The sequence below is a fragment of the Nanorana parkeri genome, unplaced genomic scaffold (assembly GCF_000935625.1).
Source record: "Nanorana parkeri isolate BGI_ZX_2015 unplaced genomic scaffold, ASM93562v1 scaffold894, whole genome shotgun sequence".
NCBI lineage: Eukaryota > Metazoa > Chordata > Amphibia > Anura > Dicroglossidae > Nanorana > Nanorana parkeri.
The window spans coordinates 516,084-533,398 of NW_017307162.1; positions in this window are offsets into that span (position 1 = coordinate 516,084).

The window sequence follows — 17,315 nt, forward strand, 5'->3', positions numbered from 1 at the left end:
TGTGAATAAAATTGAATATTGCATATAAATGTTACATTAAATTTTCAATCCAGGTTTCTTTTTCCCCCAGACTGAATCCTTCTTAGAATTTGAAAGCACCCATGCTCCCTCTCCTGGCCATTTGTTGCACTACAAAGGGTAAACTTCAACAGAACAGCAGTGGAATGATATTTTTGCTGCTTTCGGCTAATCATTCTAATCACAAAAATCCAGGACCCAGTCCTAAGGGTTTGCACACAGAGGTACCAAAAGAAAATGTGAAAAACACCTCTCATGTCTTGTTCACACTTTGTGAAAGTGTTAATGTGCAAATACTACGCACATGCTGATATGCATTTTTAAATTGTATTGTGCTGCTGTGCAATGAGTTTGTAACAAATGTCACAGTTATTTTTTTACCTTTTGTTCTTCCTTTTTTATGTGTAATGGTTTTACCCTGAGCTGCATCACATTGCAGGGTGACGCAATGCACTGTGACAAAATGCAATCTGTTCTATTTTTGCAATGCATTCAGTATTTGGTGGGAACTCCCCTGCCTCCATTCTCTTTATGTAATGATGGGTCAAATAATATCTCTACAAAATAGCCACATTTTATTTTCAGTCTCTCTAATAATGCAGCTGTCTGCACAGTCTGATTCGTGCTCAGAGAAGTAATGAGCAAATTGCGGCACCCTTGTCACAAAATATAGATGTAGAAGAAGTGGTCACCCGCACCCCTAGGTCCAATGCATCAATCCATCTTTTTATTGACATCAGATACACATGGCATCACAAGTACAAAGCAACGTTTTGGAGCCTAGCATAGTCCCTTCATCAGGCAAGAAGCAGAGTGACTTCTTGCCAGATGAAGGGGCCATGCTAGGTTCTGAAGCGCCATCTGCATGTAATTCGGCACCCTCCATTATATTTCCATGGGATTCCGGTCTGGCAGTGCAATGCGACAGGAATAATTTGCCAAAAAATATAGGGGTCTATTTATAGAGCAGTGAATGCTACTTTCACCAAACATTCATGTCAGTTGAATCAGTATGTGTCATTTTAAACACATGCACCAGAAATAATCAATTTAAGTGAATGTTTGGTGAAAGCCACATTTAGGGCTTGTTCACACCATCTCCAGACTGTCTCCACATGCCTTTGCCCATATGCGTTTATGCGCACTTTTCATGTGTTCTGATACCTTTTTTTTTTAGATTGTCTTTTTTGTCATTTTTGTGTGTTACAGTGTAGCTCGCGGTATACTGAGCTTTGGGTCATGGGAGAACGCTAGTTTGTGTTCTCCCGTGACCCTTAGGAGAACTATGGGGAAAAGCCCTGACCCCATAGTCCTTTAAAAACTGGTCGCAGCAGTGGCGGAACTACCAGGGTCGCAAAGGTCGCAGCTGCGACCAGGCCCTGGTGTTCTGCCACTTAGATGGGGCCCAGGGCAGGAGGACGGGCCCCAGAGGCGGCTCCACCGGCACTTCACTGAGACACGGCCGACTCAGTCTCCAGCCCAGCAGCGAGAGCAGGAGGAAGGGGGAGAGAGCGAGCCGACACACAGAGCAGAGGGATGAGAGAGGGAACTCCCTGCTCCCCCGTCGAGGCTGCACTCCACATTGCCCTGCTGGGACTCCGCTCCATCCTGCAGTGGCAGAGAATGGGACGATTGAACTACCGCCGGGCGGGCACTGACAGGGGAGGAGGTGGAGGACGCCGGGGCTGGTGCCCAGTAGAGCCGGTCCAGTGAAGGAAGAGGTCGTTGACGGTCCGGTGCTGTAAGAAGCTCGCTGCGGCAGGTAAGGAGCTGCAAGGAAAGGGTCCCCCCGACCAGCCAACCTGAGACCCTGCAGAGCTTACCATAGACAGTCTCTGTGGGCTGTGCAGGATCTATGGTGGGTTCTGTGGGGCCTCAGGTGGGTGCGTTGCTATGCCTTCTCTCTCTCTCTAGTGGCTGTCTCTCTTTCTCTAGTGGCTGTCTCTCTTCGCTCTCTCCTGGCTGTCTCTTCGCGCTCTCCTGGCTGTCTCTCTTCTCGCTCTCTCTCCTGGCTGTCTCTCTTCTCGCTCTCTCTCCTGGCTGCCTCTCTTCGCTCTCTCCTGGCTGTCTCTCTACTTTGCTCGCTCTCCCTCCTGGCTGCTAGAGCGTTGGGGTTTTGCTTTAAGAAAAGGTGGCAACCCTAATCAGCTCACCTCCCGGGTGAAAGGGGACCAGCGCTGGATCTAGAAAAAAGCTGTGGGTGCGGGGAAGGGGGGGGAGTTTTGACCTGTGCAGGCCTGTAAAATCCATGCATTGGCCCTGGGCCCCTCCGCTGGACATCCGCCTCGCTCTACCATCACTTATCGCAGTTCAATTAAACATTTTTCATTATTGGTGTAAGTGGGGGGCCTCACATTTGAGTTTTGCCTAAAGCCTCACGAACTCTAGAGCCGCTTTTTAAAACAATCTACCTAATTTTTTTCCTCTTGGGGGGGGGGGGGGCCCTTCATGGATTCTTGCACCGGGGCCCTGAGGTCACTAGTTACGCCCCTGGGTCGCAGGTTGTTTGCGTTTATTTAAGCATAATGTCTGATAATTTTTTAGAGAAAAGCTCCAGTCAAAATATGAATAGCGTATTGGAAACATACAAAAACGTAGGTGGTGGATTGCACGGCTCTTTTATTACAAGGACGTATTGATAGGGGTGATCTGTGTGCTTTGTGTTTCTAGTTTTACGATGAATACTTTAGACAAAAATTAGCAGTCCATCCTAATTTAAAATGAGGTGCCAAAAGATGTTGGTCTTTGGATCATTTATTTTTGCCTCAAAAATCATGAAGTTGTTAAACAAACCAACATTACAGCTTCCCCATCTGGCTATGAGAAAGGCACTTGCCTTTCTTTTAATGAAAATCAGTGTGGATAAGAGAAGTCCTGCAGGTACAGGCACAAATGTGCATTTCGTGCAGGGGCCCATCCAGTTCAACATACTTCAAAAAGATGACAATAGCAAATCAGTAGTAGGGGATGGAGATTTTTCTTAAAATCCCCAACCCCGCAGAAGATTAAAAAAAAAACTACTACCATAGCTGCTGGAATAGCTAGACAGGCCAATAGTGTAGCTGTTAACCAGTGGTTTGAAGGAAGGTTTTATGCTACCAAGCTTTGAAGGTTCTGAACGCACAGTTGTGAAGTATTTCAAATCTATAAATACTAGAGGTGCACCGAAATAGAAATTTTCAAACCAAAACGAAACCGAAATAAAAAAAATTGTAGGCCGAAACCAAAAATGGTTTTTATTTTTATTTTTTTAATGTTTTAAATATTGTATTTTAAAAAAAAAATTTATAAACTTTTTAATTTTGTTAGATTTATTTTTATTTATTAATTTTTTATTAAATATTTTTATTTTTTACTTTACTTTTAGGGGCTTCGGGAAATATTGGGGGTATAACAGACCCCTAATATTTCCCTTTTAAAATAGAAAAAGAAATTGAGGATTTTGTGTCCTCAATCTCTCTTTCTGTATCCCCTGTTATCAATGAACAGGAATCCTCTATACTGAGTGTTCCTGTTCATTCATAACTTGAGAACATTGTGTGTTTACTATAACTACAACTATGAATTAACAGGAGGTGATGTAGATCACTCCCATTCATTCATAATTGAGGTTATAGTCAACATACCACATCCTAAATTATCTACAAACACTCAGCTGGATACAGACAACAAACACAGACAACAAACACTGCTGGGATACAGAGCAGCGCCCAGCGGGGAGGAAAGAAACCAGGGATGCGCCAATGTATCGACAGGAAAATTTACACTTTCGGCATTTAGCCAAAAGTGAAATTTTCGCCCGATATATCGGTGCATCCCTAATAAATACAGTTTTTTTTATTTCAGATTTCATTTCATATGGTAAGAGACAAGATTGCAAAAGAATTAGCTGAAGTAAGAATTTCAGGCCCATATGATTCATCTCCTTTTGCTAATTCTAGAAGAAAATAAGGCCTACAGAATTATACATCACCTATATTTTCCCATGGGCTGTTTAAATTGAAATTGACGACTTATCGTCAGTGTCATATATAAATCCTTTGAAGATGCGTTGGCACAAATCATGGAATTATGTTTTACTAACCAAACCACTTAAGTCACGTTTTAGGTTAATCCCAGTTAATCCCTGGTGTTTCCATTCCTTGGGTTTTTATTTTGATGAAAAATGTTTTCTTTGATAGATGCCTCCCGATGCACATGTCTCTATGTTCTATGTCTTGTTTTTACTTTGAAGCTTTTACCACTTTTATTACATGAGTAGTTACAGTAGTCAGGTTCCCCTTTCATTATTCATTAGTTAGATTATTTTCTTTTCATGGATCCAGCCAGTTCATATAATTCTTTAACTTTAGTGAATATGTTTTTTGAAATGTGCAACCTTTTTAGTATCCCCTAGCCCAGGATAAGTTTGGTCAATTTTAATACTTAAATAAATGCAAATTATTTTAGGTCTTTTAGCTTTCACCATTACAGTTTCAGCAGTAGGTAGATTTTTTTTCAGCAGTAGGTAGATTTTTTTTCAGCAGTAGATTATTTTTTTTAGATTTTTGTATGTTAGATTCAGCAACAACACGAGGGAATAACATTTTACACGATTTAAACTGTAAATCAGTCTGGCAACACAATTTTGTTTTAGAAAAATATTTTGGTGTCTTTATGAACACAGCAGGATTGCTTGCTTTTGCTGCAGTCTGGAGTAAACACTGGTGTGCAGAACCATGGCATCATAGCTGGCAAGAAGCTGTCGTTGGTGAGCGCACTTCAATTGTAAATTAACTTGAATCTCCCTCTATGCTTAATAATGATTAATAATAATTTTTGCTAAAAATCTGTATCTAGTAATGTTTCATGACTTTTCATGGCTCCCTGTGTTTTGCTTATTCTGTGTTCAGAGTGTCTGCACAAGAAACGTGGATGTGCCAGAGACACAGGGTCTAAGGTCTTTGGCAGAGGCTCTGATGGTAAGGATGTTACATATGCAGGTGCTAACAACTAACTGTATAAGACAGCACTGGGGTACAGGACTTAGTATTGAGAAGGATACGAGACCATAACCAAAAGGTGCTGAAAGCTACAAAGGCCACCAGAGAAGACAGTAGCCTGAATAAGACACCGTGATAGAGCAGCAAATAGGAAATGGAGACAGCATCCACAGAGAGCACAGGGTACACTAGAGTGATAGCACACAAGACAAGAGGACAGTGTACACACAAAATTCTAGGTACAGGGTAAGTTTAAGGATGTGGAGGCAAAGACACAAAGGCAATGAGAATCAAAGGGACAAAGACGCTAAGACACAGACAACATGCATAGACGTACAAGACGCGCAAGAAGATAAACACAGGAATGAGTAGTCAGAAGTTCAGCTTACAGATGACCCACACACAAGGAATAAGCTTACACAAAAGCACAGGACAGGGAAGCAGAAACGCACAGGGACTATGCATTACACAGAAATTGAGCTATATGAGAAATACACATGGGGAGGGCTCAAGGAAAACAAGAGATGGCTCACAGAGAGTGAGGATAAGCATGTAGGGAGAAACATCAAGGAAAGCAAGGTCCAGAGGAGGTGTATCGCATAGGAAGAGTGTGAAGTACCAAGGTAAAAGCACCGTACAAGACAGGAAAGAGAGACACAGAGCAGGCTGACTCAGAGAGCAGAACAGCTAGGAAAAGTAGACTCACTGAAGTGAAGAGAGGGTACGCAAAAGCAATACAACAGGTAGGCAAGCATGGCCACTGACACAATCTCGCTAACTACCTAGCGACTTCCACAGGGAAACACAAGGGATTGAGAGCAAATAGGAACGCAGAGAATAGGAAATGGGAATTACAGCCAAGCTGGAAATCCATGGAAGTACACTAGGAAATCAGGGGAACTAGGAAACATGGAAAAACTCTAGAAACTCAAGGGCTGATGGCAGAGAACACAGATGGGTCTGGAAGCAGTAAACTGACTTGTTGCTCAAACCCTGAGCAACAGGTGAAGAAACACTAAAGGGAAAATGGAGACCAGATTCACTGCAGCCATGTGACCTCCCATAGGCTGGCAGCCACGCACCTAGGAAGAGAAGATTATAGGCTTGCAGCAGTGTGTGGGTCTACTGGCCATGTGTTGGGCACCACTGGCCTAGTTCACTAGCTGAGTGGAAATCTCCACTCAATGTACACTGAGACACTGGGGCTCAGTGTGGAGGAGATCGATATTAGTGGAGTATACAAGAAGCAATATGCCCAATTTAGTATAATCTAATCAATATGTTTTTCAAAAATAAAAGGTTGAATTTTTTTGTTTACTGCACAAGAAGGAGCGTCATTGTTTTTCTATTTTTTGCATTAGGAAATATAACTATTGGATTCACGACATGGGGGAATGGCCGATGCAAAATGCCTGCTTATTGGTCCCCATTGGGTCACATGACTTGACTGTCAAAGAAAACCAGAAAAAAAAACCTGAAATACAGATCAGAAAATAGGCATTCAACATGTGCGATTGTTAAATGTTAGAAAAAAACAAGCAAACCTGGAGTCCCTTCCCCAATTGATACCAGACCCTTTAGGTCTGGTAGGAATGTTAGGGGGGACCCCAATGCAAAAAATATATTGTGGGGGCCCCTGTAAAATACTACCAGACCTAGAGGGTCTGGTATCAATTGGGGAGGGCACTCCACGTTGTGTTTTTTTTTTTTACATTTAACGAATAACACATGTCGAATGCCTACTTCACTACCTCTGGGTAGCTTCATTTCAAGCCCCTCTTAGCATTCACAGGAGCTAGCTCTCTGCTCCGAGCAGGCTTGAGATCGTAGTCTTCTTCACTAAGCTTCCTCACTATGACACCCTCTCACATGCATAATGAGCTCAGGATTGGGGAAAGACTGCCAGCAGTCTTGCAAATTGAAACAAACTAATTTAGCTCCTCCAGGCACATAATCTGCTCAAACCACTGCTGTGTCTGATGAAAGACGAGGTTATCTCCCAAAAGGTTAACCAGGAACCATGTAAACAAACGGTTTAGTCTGTTTTCCCTTACAAAACACTTTGATTGTTTTCTGTGTACCACACCTGTGCTAAAGCAATACGTATTATGTTTCTAATATTTTATAGTTATAAAACTGTGCCAAACCCACAATGCAACACAATGTTACTATTTAACCTGACACCAAAGCTAGACATCACACTCTGAATTACATATGATTATCTTACAAGCAAAACACTGCAGGTGGCCCCTAGTTGTATGCCTATAGTATACAATCCTGCAAAATATTTTGGCACTTCATAATTAAAAGTTAAAAACTAATATAAATGAATTTCACCTAGGTAAATTGTAATACGCTGATGTCAGTAAATATCTGTGTCATACCTACAGATAAATAAAGAAGACTTCTGTTTTCCTGCCCCATTTCTGTCTCACTGAAGATCACTTATGCACCCTCCTCTAATGTTGGATCAGAATCCTTGTTCTTAGCTCCTACTTTGTGACTTTTGTTTCCTCCTGCTTTTCTTTGTCCTAGGTCATTTTCTGTCTCTGTCTTGTCCCCAGCCTAGTCAGTCAAAATTTATATTCCAAGGTTTGTTTGCGTCCCCTTGTACTTTTGTTTCTCAGTTTCTGCTATGTTTCACTGTCCCCCTAAATTTTTAGTGCTCCTTACCTATAGCCTGTTCTTACTAATGTTTGCTTAAAATATATCTAAACTCAATACCAAAAATGTTATACATTGCAGCTTATCAGTCCTTTGATGTAGTAGCTGCATTCATTTTCTTTTCAGATTAGGTACATTTTCTGCATGTACAGAAAAATACCAGTCCACCCTGTAAGAAATCATGTGACCTTGTAAGTTCATATGCACTGAATGGACATCTCAAACAATGTTATCAGCTTTTCTAGCTATTATCTGGAATCTACAAAGTAACACCCCTCTATGTGATGTGGATGTGGAAGGTGTTTGTAATCTAAATCAGGAGAGGCACCAAAGCTGACACATCACTGCTCTTACATAGATACAGTGTATTGAGTAAGTGGCTGGCCTACACACTTTCTTGGGATGTGTTACTGTGTCTATACCTAGGGATCCTGAGCTTAAACATAGTGCTTGATTCTACTTGACTCTAGCTGGTGGCTATGCCAGTTTTGGTATGAACACTAGTTTTCCCTGCTGTTAGTATCCTGGTCACTTGTTTTATCTAAAGTCCTCTAGACCAGCATTTCTATACCATTTTTTTTAAGTCACAGCACCCCTAAAAAGTATGCAAAATCCTAAGGCACCCCAGTCTCTTTGACATCAGATTCCCCCTTTACATCAGTAGCCCTCCTTCATATTAGAAGTTCCCTCCTTTCACATCAGAAGCTCCTCTTCACAACAGAAGCCCCCTTCACATTAGAGTCTCTCTTTACATCAGGAGTACCCCTCCACCTCAGAAGCCCCCCTCTCACATCAGAAACCCCTTTGTATTTCACAGCCCCCTTTTCATATGCTTTCAAGCAGTAGATATATGCAAAAAAAATTTCAAAAAGAATAAAAGATGTCAAGGAGCTAAAAAACTTACCTGTGTCTGTGCCACTCACTACCGGCCTACCGGCTGTAGAATCCAGCTTCCAGAATGGCCATGCAGGAGAATGAGTGCAAGCATATGCACAGTCGATATCACCGGTGGGGAGAGGAGGAGACACACAGACACACTGCGTGAATGCACGCAGCCATGAGCATGCACACCGAACAGACTCCATGGGACACAGGAAGAGACAGCAGTCTACGCTGGATCAGAGAGCGGCACCAGCGCTGGACGGACTGCTGAAAACGAGTTGAAGGAAGGAGATGTTCGGATCAAGAGGCATCACTTAAGTGCTTACAGCAGCATTGGGGGGAAAATCTGTAATGTCACTTTAAATATGTTTTTGATCTGATTTTGTAGAATAAAAAATCCATTCATTCATTCCTATCAGAATCAGTTACTCCTTAAACTCCCAAAATTACAAAATACAAGCAATTGACACTGAATGTTTGCCCTGTGCAATATACACATTGATGGTCTGCTGATAGATAAAAGAATGTATCTGTATCTGAGGTCTGTGGTGATATTGCACATTTTGATGAGTAAGGTAAGGGCTGTGGTATAGACTTGGTTTTAGGCATACATCTCACCTTTCCCCATTCATTGTAGCAATCTGCTTCTAAATAACTCATTCTGCAGCCCCTGGGATTGACCACTTGTGGTTGAAAGCAACAAGGCTTAACCAATGATTACTGAACAGTTTCTATTAGGCTATAGGAAAGTGCATGTTCAGGCGTGCCAGTGTACTGGACATATTTATATAAACTGTGAATTATACACAACCTTGTACCTTGCATTTAGTTTTAAACAAACACTTTTTAAACATTCTTTTATTTTAGGTTTCCCATTTATAGTTCTCTTTGAATCACATCTCCTATTGTAGATAATGAGAAAGATATTACAATCTGATCTCAGTTATTATGTTCACATTTTGAGGATGAATGTTATAATGTGAATCTTTCCCTCTTCTCACAGAAAATTACCTAAAATGCTACAAAACTTAATTATTAGAGCATTTCCATTATTTATTAGGACAATTACTTTCACAATTGAAAAGCCATTACTGTTCATCTTGGTCTGGTTATTCAGTTCAATTGCTGAGCCAAGTCCACAGTAAAAAAAAAAAGAATATATTCAACTGGCTAAAAGAGTCATAGTTGATTTATTAAAGGCAAACAGGCTCTTCATTTTGCAAGGGATTTTGCATGTTGCAGGGGAAGTTTCCGTTAGCCTGGAGAATGTGGTGCAAATTCTTTGCAAAGAATACCCAATCATGTGCTCAGAAAAAAAAAAAACTTTTTTGCGTTTACATGATTAAGTTAAGGAAATCAGCAGCGCTTCACTTCATTTACTAAACTAAGGGGAAAGGTTGCAAATACAACAGCATATACGGATACGCTAATGTACTGATATGTCTTTTGAGCTGTAGATGGCACTGTAGTGCAACATTAGTCTCTATGTGCATGCTTATCTATGATACACAGGATGTTCTTTTTTTCATTTTCCTTTAAAATGCTGTATACCTACAATTAATGCTCTTCTAAGCAAGTAACATAGTAGGTAAGGTTGAATAAAGACACAGGTCCATCTAGTATATGTATGTATGTATGTATGTATATGCTTGGCTCTAGTAGTTCCCATATCCCTGTATATTTAACTCAAAAACTCATCTAAATGTTTCTTGAATTTATCAATGCTATCAGCAGATACTACTGACTGTGGAAGGGAAGGATTGAAGGGTGTGGGTTTTTTTTTTTAGCAGGATAGTTTAGTTTATATTATTATACATATATATATTCATAGGGTGCCATTTTTTCACACAACAACAGATATAGGAAATTGAAATTAAAAATCCTCATTATAGAGATATCAGGAGCTAATGCTGAAAGAGCGTCCCCTATGTGATGTGTTCCTGGTCATAGGCCTCTGGGATTTTACAGCACTGAACCTGACTGAGAAACTAAAATGAGCTGGGAATTCACAGTGTGTGTATGAGGGAGATCAGAAGAGGTAAAACAATGGAGCTGATCCCACTAAACCCCTGGAAATAACTGGAACTAACTGGTATGGGACACATATGACCCGCTTTCTTCCCACCCAGGCACATAAGGGCAGCTTGCTTAGTTCTTCACAACTTTCATTATTTTGAAATGAAAAATGCACAAGAATTATGGGGTGCTCTGGTGATGGTGGTGGGAATCTTCGGGAAGGATTGTGTGGGTACCTCATGTTGCATGCATTCCAGTGAACTGCTACTTAAGCTTGTATACACCAAGAAAACATTTTTTTTTAAACTGAACCTATGTTTAGATTCTCAACAGAATGTTAAATTCAGGCACCAGGAAGTACCTGCACACAGAAGAAATAGAAGAGTGACAGCAAAAAAAGACCAAATGGTGCATTGAGTCTTCCCCTTTTTTATTTCTTTGTTTGTTTCTTTATTTTGTAACCTTCTTTCTGATTATTAATCAATATCTTTCCAATACATGTTTAATTTACTGTTTACTGACTCATTACCTCTGCTGGAAATCTGTTTCAAGCATCAACTGCTTTTTTTGGTGAAATAACATTTTCTTAGGTTGGTTCGGAACTTTCCTCCTGCTTGTTTTGATGTCATGTCCCAGTGGTCTTGATTTTAGCTTTGCATCGAAATTACTGCCTTCCTGGACCTTATTCACAGCCTTAAAGTATTTATAAGTTTCAATTGTGGTCAAAGCCCCACTGATATGTGGGATACCTGGATAGAATGGAGAGGGATTAGAACACATGTAAGGTTTTTACTGCTGTTTCTGTTAGGGAGATTCACCCATTTGTTTCTCCTGCTAACAGTTGCCGCTGAGAGGGAAAAGTGAAAGAAAATGTAAAATCTGAGTTTTTACCAGAATAGGAATAGAGCAGCCGAGTGTCACACCGCCGAGACATCATCACACACGCGCGGCAGCATTCTGATACCTGCCGGCGGCCATCTTGGTAATGGACGCCGACAGAGAGAGAAGGGGACAGTCCCCTGCTCTCTCCTGATACTGTCGGGCGTTCAGTCCATGACTTTTCAGAGGAGGGTGACACCAAAATGACTAAGTAATTTTGGTGTCACCCCCTCCAATGGTGTCACCCGGGTGCGGGCCGCACCCTCCTTGTGACGCCACTGGAATAGAGGGGACATCTTCCAATGGGGACACTAGTTCTGGTAACTCTAGTGACAAAAGAGTTTTACCTCACTTTGGACAGATTTCCTCTCACTTCCTGTTCTGGCTATGGGACAGGATGTGAAGGGAAATTTCCCCTGTAGGGCACACATGGCAAAAAACTGACAGGTGCTATAACCTTCCCGTACTCAGTTCAAAATTAAAACAAAGCTTTGGCTTTAATTCCACTCAAGGTTCAATGACTTCATTGAATTAGGATAGTATTTAATTCTTACAAATGCAGTAAGATCTAAAGAATTGTAATTGAACAAATATGTCTGCAGAACATTAGCTAATAATTGCCATATTTTGCTATACACGTTTCAATGCATTTTTATAAGTATATCACTTCTTTTTATACAAGAAACACAATACAATTGTTACTTGAATCTGACAAAGCATTAGCAGATTGCACCCTTGAGCAATTTATGTTGAACTGGAAAAAAATATTCTAACTAACAAATTAAAGGGCTTTAATGTGCTTTTACAGATCCGTTATGAAGATCATATTCTCATTATATGGTTTGAAAAAAGGTCATTATCATATATAGGCTGTCACTGCTGAATCAAAGTATTTATCTGGACACCAAACCAAAAGGCTCAATCAAATTATGTATTGATTTCAGCAAATATCCCATCATAATTCCTCCTTCAGGCAAGCAGCAGAGACACGTAGGAAGTGGTAATCTTGATGTCATAAGCTAGAACAATCTGATACCGGGATTTCTAAAGCTAACACCCCCAAGCACTGTGTTAATGTTTTCTATTTGTAAAACAGATCTCTTAGCCCACAGGGTCACTGTACAGCCCTCATATCGCCTTCACTTTGTGACTCCAGAGCTCTCCTCTCAACCACAGTTTTCTTTTCTACTACTGATGCTTAGTTACCAACTTCAAGCTGCTATGGCTACCTGGTGCTGCCAAAGTACCTTCAATGAATTACCAATATGCTAATAAATACACATGCAGAGCAAGATAAGAATACAGAAAGTAAAATAGAGTTTTTCTTTCCTCTTAGTTTCGGGTTGAAAATTATAATGCATATTCATTATAACAATAAACTCTATTTATTAGGTTAGTTGTAAAATATAAAATGTTTGCTTAGTTTCAATTTAAAAAAATCTACATAGGGCAATCCTCAAATAATTATATTTACACCATGACTTCAGCAAGATGGTGTTAGGGTTCCATCTATCAGTATGGCGGCTCTGTCATCCACAATGACACACCTATTACCAAGAGCCTTTGCCCCGCATATGCAATGTTATATATATATAGTGTGCCGAGCATGCCCCTATTCCTGTGCAGTACAAGTAAATATCTGCACAAACATGTGTATAACCACATATGTATAGCTGTCACTGCCATATTTCTGGCTGCCTTTCATGGATGAAACTCCATCCCGCGCTCCCAATAAGTACAGGACATTGTGCATGTGCTGTCAGATATTTACTTGTACTGTGTGCAGGTGTGGAGATTTACAATATAGTACAGCAAGATAAACATATAAAGCATTCAATTTTGCATGCATGGGACAAAGTCTCCTGGGAATGGGAGAGTCAAACTAACTCCAGTCTGCTGGTTCCCCTCACCACTCTTCCGGCTCAGTGGCTAAAAACACACGGCTAGCTGCTGCGGTTTCAGTGTTGCGCTCAGGGTGATTAGGGTGTGCCCAGGCACACCCTGTGCGCATGCCTATGCCCTCACCACTATTCCCCCACCCACTGCTGCCCTCACCACTCTTCCACCCACCAACCAACTCCTGATCTCTGCACTATTCCCCCCACTCACCGCTGCCCTTACCATTCTTCTCCCTCCCCACCCTCTGACCCTTGCCCTCACTTCCCTCCCTGTAATCATTTAATTTCAGAGCACCTGTGTGTGGCACTGCCTACACAGCCTTGTCATCAAGGTCTGGGATAATTCACTGCAAATTATTACAAGTCCTATCTGCCACCACAGCAGAGGGACTATGCAGAGTGCGTGGGAGATCCCTTCTCCTTCTTCAAGGCACTTCTTCCAGCAGGTCCATATCCCTTCCTGCACTTCTTCCTGATAACAGCAGGTCCATAACCCTGTAAGGATGTAAGGCTTGTAAATTACATTGCAAGAGCATGTGCATTACAACTTCAACACACTGTTAGTGGATGCAATGCTCTGCAGGCTTTACTCCTTTTTTGGAAAAAGCTAGACTAATCCTTTAATCTTTTCTCCCTCATTCTTTTTTCTTTTTTTTACACATATATTGTACACACTTTTCCTCTTCTACTATTTAATGACAGTCAGGGATTTAAAGCACCTGGAATATTGGAGAACACAATAAAAGCTATGTTAAGGCACCACCAAGTACCTGCAGTATAGTCCTTGGGTCAGTTTTATGTATTTATGATTGTGACAGGTATACCTTAGGAAAATATTACCGCTAGTAACTTTTCTTTTCTGATGGGTTATTATGTATTACTGCACTTGGCACAAACACTATTAACCACTATTTCATGCTTTTCTTTTAACCATGCCTTTCTTTTAAGCATGAAAACATAAACAATCATCAGTTTTTGATAATCTCTGCCCTTGTTTCTGTCAGTTAGCAATTACGTTGTCTGTAATCATTATTTGCTTACAACACCTTCTAGCCAATCATGCAAGACTGGGAGCTTCTGAGCTGTCAGAGTAGTTGGGTAATAGCTTTAATTCTGTAATGCAGTGGTGCTCAATCACCAGTCTGTGGCCCAGTGGTGTTTTAAAGATTGATTATTTCCAGTCTACATTCACTTATTTAATCACATATCAAAACCATTTTATACAGTTTAGTACAGTGTCAGTTATTGTATTTTGTATGTTAACACAAATGTATCTGAAATTAAATAGTACTGTATTTTGTGGAAAAATCTGAATTTTTTCAGTAGCCCAGCACAATTTGCACACTGATGGACAGTATCCTTCTGCCCTCAATATTCCATAAAACTGTGCCATGCTTGCAAATGTAATTTGGGGAATAAGTGAACATTGCAGAATTAAAGCCCACTATTTCCAAATGAACAGCAAAACATACACCTGCTCTACCATTGTTTATTGGGCTTTTATCTGCTATGCCCTTGGTATTTTTCCTGCTGAGATCATGTTTTGTTTAACTTACTTGTGTGCCACCATGATTCAGGGTAACAAGGGCACTCATAAACAGTGCTGCTTCCAGAAAAGGGTAAAAAATGGGATCCCTTCTCCAGAGTTCTTTAGATTTTGCGTACGAATCTGGGGTACAGTTGTAAACTTTTCCTTTCCCAGACTGGTTAAAGAAGTATAATCAGAAGTTCTATAGGAATGAATAGAGAGGACAGAACGCATACGCAGACTCACTTCAGAACATTTTGCCATATAAAGAGTGATCTCTCCATGGTTTGGGACAGGTGAGTAGAAGACTAGGAGGGGGGAGGGAGATAGAGATTTAGCTGTAAGTGCATCAATGGTGTAGTTACACTCCAAACCTCACCATAACCCTCAGTCTAAACCCTAAATCTAGCATCCAACCTAACTCCAAACCACTACTGATTACTCTCAACCTAACCTCTAAACCTTAGCCTAAAAGAAGCCCACAATCCCTAATCATCACTTTATAGTGTCCATAATCCTAATCATGTTAATACTTTCACAACAAAATGTGTTTCCTAATTTAAAATAAATATATGTTTTAATATATTAATGACAAATATTAATATCAACATACAATGTGTCAAACAGTGTAGACACACTCCAATATTTCTGCACTAATTCAGCTGCTCTGGGTCTCTCACCTCAACAGGACCTACTGTACTTAAAAGAAACTGTGAACTGTAATTGCTGCCCAGTCTTTTGTAAACATTCTTTACTTAGGGGTTTGTGAATTTTATAAAAGTTGGATTTTTGTACTCACCCTAGAATCCTTTTCTCTGAAGTGCATTTAGAGACAGGATTCAGAGACAATTGGTTTTACTGTCGGCTACAGGAGGATTTGGACATGTAAACAAAAATAAAATTGTGTCCAACCTCGTTTAACCCCTCCCATTGCCAACATGCCTCAATTTTGTAACAAGGAGTGCCGAGAGGCAACATCAGAAATACAGAGGGGTGAAACCTGTGTACCATTCAAGAAAAGGATTTTACCATGAGTACAAAAATCCAGTTGTTTTTCATTCATTAAGATACGCACGATTTAGAGACAATTGGGACATCCAAAAGCAGACCAGCTGAGGTGTGGGGAAAACAGCAAACAATACAAGCCTATTTATAATAACAAAAAGAAACTGGGGACTGTCTGCAGTTTAAAAGAGTTTCCTGAAGAACCTTCCACCCAAAGCTAGCATCATATAAGGCCTGATCATTTAGCTGATACAATTTTGATAATGTGTGAAAAGAAAACCACAAATCTGAAAAACTAGTTAAACAGTTGCTGATGCAGAAAAACCCAAGAAGCACTCGCAGATATAGTAGAGTGTGTCTTGACAGGAAGGAGTGGTGTCCTATCTTTAAGACTATAAGCTTGAATGATGATTTGGAATAAGATCTGAAGTGAAGAGATCTACAAATGGTAAAACTAGTGGGAAGTAGACTTCCTAGCTTTTAACATAATGGAGATTATGAGGTCAGAGAGACCCCTGTCCCTAGAGACCTGGACCTTAACAGCCATTATGTTAAAGCCAATTACTGTGACGCAAGATGGCAAATCAGTCTTCAGGATAGAGGGTGAACTCTTTGGAATAACACATTCACCAGGCCACTTCAGAGCTATTACCATCACTGAGATGCCCTCCATCTTGATTCTGTGGAGCAGATGAGGAAATACTTACAGAGGAGGACAGGTGTACATAAGGTTTACTGATCCCACAGAGCCACCAGAGTCTGCACTGCTTCTTCCAGGCAATCTCTGCACCTGGAGATAAACCTACTCAGTTTGATGGTCAACCTGGAGGCCATGAGATCCACATCTGGTGTCCTCCACCTGTAACACAATTTCTTGAACACTTCAAGGTGTATGGACCATTCCCCTGGACCACAACTCTGCTGGTTGAAGAACTCGGTTTACCAATTTTGTACACCTGGAATACATACGGAGGACAAGGCAAGAATGCAAAGTTATGTCCGCAAAAGGATCTTTTCTACTTCTCTTGCCATGGTAAGACTTCTGGTTCTTCCCTGATGATTGATAAATGCCATTTCCATGGTTTTGTTTGACTGGATCCTGATTGGATGACCCTCCAGTTAAGATGTCCAATGTTGCAGGGGCAACCAATTCACACTAAACTCCAGAATATTGATCTGAAGCCAGAATTCCTCCTGTGTTTAAGTCCCCTGCCCTGAAAAGGTATCTAGGAGTACTGCCCAGCCTATCAAGTTAGCATCTGTTGTGATGCTCTTCCAAAATATCAAAACAATTGATTTACTTAACTGTTAGTGAACTGTGAACCAGTGGCACCGACACAGAGGAACTGCTACCTTGTGTTTGGATTTAACATGTTGAACTGCAAGCAGGGATAACTGTTTTTACCTTAATAAAAGGTAAAACCTTGTCCAGGTAACTGTATG